The sequence below is a fragment of the Centropristis striata genome, chromosome 21, assembly GCF_030273125.1.
Source record: "Centropristis striata isolate RG_2023a ecotype Rhode Island chromosome 21, C.striata_1.0, whole genome shotgun sequence".
NCBI lineage: Eukaryota > Metazoa > Chordata > Actinopteri > Perciformes > Serranidae > Centropristis > Centropristis striata.
The window spans coordinates 342,116-347,115 of record NC_081537.1 but is presented as its reverse complement, the minus strand read 5'-3'; positions in this window follow the sequence as shown (position 1 = coordinate 347,115).

The window sequence follows — 5,000 nt, the reverse complement described above, 5'->3', positions numbered from 1 at the left end:
GACAAGGAGACAGGAGAGGAGACAAGGAGATATAAGAGGAGACAAGGAGACAGGAGAGGACACAAGGAGACAGGAGAGGAGACAAGGAGACACAAGAGGAAAAAAGGACACACAGGAGAGGAGACAAGGAGATAGAAGAGGAGACAAGGAGATAGAAGAGGAGACAGGAGAGGACACAAGGACACACAGGAGAGGAGACAAGGAGATAGAAGAGGAGACAAGGAGACAGGAGAGGAGACAAGGAGACAGGAGAGGACACAAGGACACACAGGAGAGGAGACAAGGAGACAGGAGAGGAGACAAGGAGATATAAGAGGAGACAAGGAGACAGGAGAGGACACAAGGACACACAGGAGAGGAGACAAGGAGACAGGAGAGGAGACAGGAGAGGACACAAGGACACACAGGAGAGGAGACAAGGAGATAGAAGAGGAGACAAGGAGACAGGAGAGGAGACAAGGAGATAGAAGAGGAGACAAGGAGACATGAGACGACACAAGGACACACAGGAGAGGAGACAAGGAGACAGGAGAGGACACACAGGAGTGTGTCAGTAATTTATTATTCTAAGTGTTCAACATGCTTATTTCTAGATTTAATAATCTTAATTTAATAAATCTTATATAAATAAAGGTATAATAAAGGTAAATTTCCCTCAGATTTACTGTTTTTATCTGGTTTTTAGACTAAACACCTTTTTATCAGTGTGGTTTTAAGTGCTTTTATTTTCTGCTTTTTGATAAAAATCTCCATGTTTGTAAAAGGGAGAAGAGGAGAAGGAGAGGCAGATGTCTCCTCCTCCTGCAGCTCATTAATCTGTCTCCTCCTCTGCTCCTCCATCACTCATTCTGCCCAGCCCTCCTCCTCTACACCTCCATGTTGCTGCCTCCTCTTTATAATCTTTTCCTAATTCTACGACTCGTCCGTCAGTCTCGTTATTTTCCTCTTAATTACTTTCCGTCACCATTTTTATGGTAACACTTTACAATAACCATCTAAGTGATGTTTATAGATGGTTTATAAACCAATTATTATTAACCATTTACAAAATTCTATACATATTTCATCTTTAAATGGTTTCAAGCAATTTCTTAAAGGTATAAGAATAATTTTGAAATCATTTACATACTTAATATGGTGTTAAAAATGTTATAAGGTGTGTAAAGCTATTAATAAACTAATAATTATGTTTGTTTATGGTAAAGTAATCTATTTGAAACATCTTTTCACCACTCTAAATGGCCTATATATGGTTTATAAATGATGATTAAACATTAATAAACTATCTGTTTACCATTTATAAATGGTCTATTTACCATCTATAAATGATGGTTATTGTAAAGTGTTACCATTTTTATCCCTTCCACTGTTGGCTGTCCAAGAATGATGCTGCCTTCGTTTTAAAGACAGACGTGGGAGATTCCCAGGTTATAATTACCTCCTCCAGGCATTCCAGACCACGTCCTGGCCTCTAACTGACTCAGGAACAGAGAGTAGGAACCAAGGTTATTATAGTTAACGAAACGGAATAACGGAAACTAGAATTGAAAAAACATTTTCGTTAACTGAAATAAAAATAAAAACTAGAGTTTTTAAAAAAACGAGAACTAACTTAAACTGTATTTTGTGGTTACAAAACGAACTAAAACGAACTAAAATTATAGTGAAAATGTCCTTAGTTTTCGTTTTTGTCCACTTTTTTCATTCATAATTCAATGTTTCTATTTGAACATGCAACACATGGTGAATATGTTTACTGAGACTGGGATGTTTACACTAGAACCAAAATACGAAAAGGAAAAAAGGAGATAGAAGAGGAGACAAGGAGACAGGAGAGGACATAAGGACACACAGGAGAGGAGACAAGGAGACAGAAGAGGAGACAAGGAGATAGAAGAGGAGACAAGGAGACAGAAGAGGAGACAAGGAGACAGAAGAGGAGACAGGAGAGGACACAAGGACACACAGGAGAGGAGACAAGGAGACAGGAGAGTACACAAGGAGACAGGAGAGGAGACAAGGAGACACAAGAAGAAAAAAGGACACACAGGAGAGGAGACAAGGAGACAGGAGAGGACATAAGGACACACAGGAGAGGAGACAAGGAGACAGAAGAGGAGACAAGGAGATAGAAGAGGAGACAAGGAGACAGAAGAGGAGACAAGGAGACAGAAGAGGAGACAGGAGAGGACACAAGGACACACAGGAGAGGAGACAAGGAGACAGGAGAGTACACAAGGAGACAGGAGAGGAGACAAGGAGACACAAGAAGAAAAAAGGACACACAGGAGAGGAGACAAGGAGACAGGAGAGGACATAAGGACACACAGGAGAGGAGACAAGGAGACAGAAGAGGAGACAAGGAGATAGAAGAGGAGACAAGGAGACAGAAGAGGAGACAAGGAGACAGAAGAGGAGACAAGGAGATAGAAGAGGAGACAGGAGAGGACACAAGGACACACAGGAGAGGAGACAAAGAGACAGGAGAGGACACAAGGAGACAGGAGAGGAGACAAGGAGACACAAGAGGAAAAAAGGACACACAGGAGAGGAGACAAGGAGACAGAAGAGGAGACAAGGAGATAGAAGAGGAGTCAGGAGAGGACACAAGGACACACAGGAGAGGAGACAAGGAGACAGGAGAGGAGACAGGAGAGGACACAAAGGAGAGGAGACAGGAGAGAAGACAAGGAGACACAAGAGGAAAAAAGGAGATAGAAGAGGAGACAAGGAGACAGGAGAGGACATAAGGACACACAGGAGAGGAGACAAGGAGACAGAAGAGGAGACAAGGAGATAGAAGAGGAGACAAGGAGACAGAAGAGGAGACAAGGAGACAGAAGAGGAGACAAGGAGACAGAAGAGGAGACAGGAGAGGACACAAGGACACACAGGAGAGGAGACAAGGAGACAGGAGAGTACACAAGGAGACAGGAGAGGAGACAAGGAGACACAAGAAGAAAAAAGGACACACAGGAGAGGAGACAAGGAGACAGGAGAGGACATAAGGACACACAGGAGAGGAGACAAGGAGACAGAAGAGGAGACAAGGAGATAGAAGAGGAGACAAGGAGACAGAAGAGGAGACAAGGAGACAGAAGAGGAGACAAGGAGATAGAAGAGGAGACAGGAGAGGACACAAGGACACACAGGAGAGGAGACAAAGAGACAGGAGAGGACACAAGGAGACAGGAGAGGAGACAAGGAGACACAAGAGGAAAAAAGGACACACAGGAGAGGAGACAAGGAGACAGAAGAGGAGACAAGGAGATAGAAGAGGAGACAGGAGAGGACACAAGGACACACAGGAGAGGAGACAAGGAGACAGGAGAGGAGACAGGAGAGGACACAAAGGAGAGGAGACAGGAGAGAAGACAAGGAGACACAAGAGGAAAAAAGGAGATAGAAGAGGAGACAAGGAGACAGGAGAGGACACAAGGAGACAGGAGAGGAGACAAGGAGACACAAGAGGAAAAAAGGACACACAGGAGAGGAGACAAGGAGACAGAAGAGGAGACAAGGAGATAGAAGAGGAGACAGGAGAGGACACAAGGACACACAGGAGAGGACACAAGGAGACAGGAGAGGAGACAGGAGAGGAGACAAAGGAGAGGAGACAGGAGAGAAGACAAGGAGACACAAGAGGAAAAAAGGAGATAGAAGAGGAGACAAGGAGACAGGAGAGGACACAAGGAGACAGGAGAGGAGACAAGGAGACACAAGAGGAAAAAAGGACACACAGGAGAGGAGACAAGGAGACAGAAGAGGAGACAAGGAGATAGAAGAGGAGACAGGAGAGGACACAAGGACACACAGGAGAGGACACAAGGAGACAGGAGAGGAGACAGGAGAGGAGACAAAGGAGAGGAGACAGGAGAGAAGACAAGGAGACACAAGAGGAAAAAAGGAGATAGAAGAGGAGACAAGGAGACAGGAGAGGACACAAGGACACACAGGAGAGGACACAAGGAGACAGGAGAGGAGACAGGAGAGGACACAAAGGAGAGGAGACAGGAGAGAAGACAAGGAGACACAAGAGGAAAAAAGGAGATAGAAGAGGAGACAAGGAGACAGGAGAGGACATAACCCAGAACTGTTAATAACCTTATTGGGGCTGAGATGATAAACCAAAGGAAATAAAGGAAACATTTATTATGACGTACCCAACAAATAGCTCATTACAAAAAAACTAAAACTAACACTAAAACTAATAGAATCTAAACTAAAACTAAGCATTTTCAAAAACTAAAAACTAAACTAGAAAACTCACTCTAAAAACTAACTAAAACTAACTGAATTTGAAAACAAAAATTCACAACGAAATTAAAACTAAAACTAATGAAAAATCCAAAACTATTAGAACCATGGTAGGACTGAGTCAGTGTGGTGGCCAAGAGGGAAAATGTCCGATTTTGATTTGGTTGCACTTTAACTTTTATTAAAAATGTATTAGTTTGAGTCAGTTGTTCAGTCTCCTGAGTATTTCAGAGCTACAGCTGATTGTTGTGGAGGAATCGTTCTCAGGTAACTAAACGCTACGGAGACCTGAGAGATAAGAAAACACATGCAAATACACAAAACACAAATATACAAATCCTTTTTAATAAACAGATTCTAGTGGCAGCATTGTCTCTTTTTTGCGCTGCAACTAAAGAAAACACATGCAAATACACAAAACACAACAAACTGAGAAAACATCTTGATCAATCTGATACAAACACAAAAACAGCATTTAGAAAACGCTGCAAAAGACCACAACACAACAGAAGTGTTTCCAGAGGACACTTAAAAGTGACGCACACGTCTGGACACGACACAAACTGACCAAAAAAAGACACAAAATGACCAAAAAAAGTCACAAAATGACTAAAGAAAGACACAAAATGACTAAAAAAAAAGACAAAAAAAGACAAAATGACCAAAACAAGACACAAAATGACCAAAAAAAGACACAAAATGACTATAAAAAAGACACAAAATGACCAAAAAAGACACAAAAT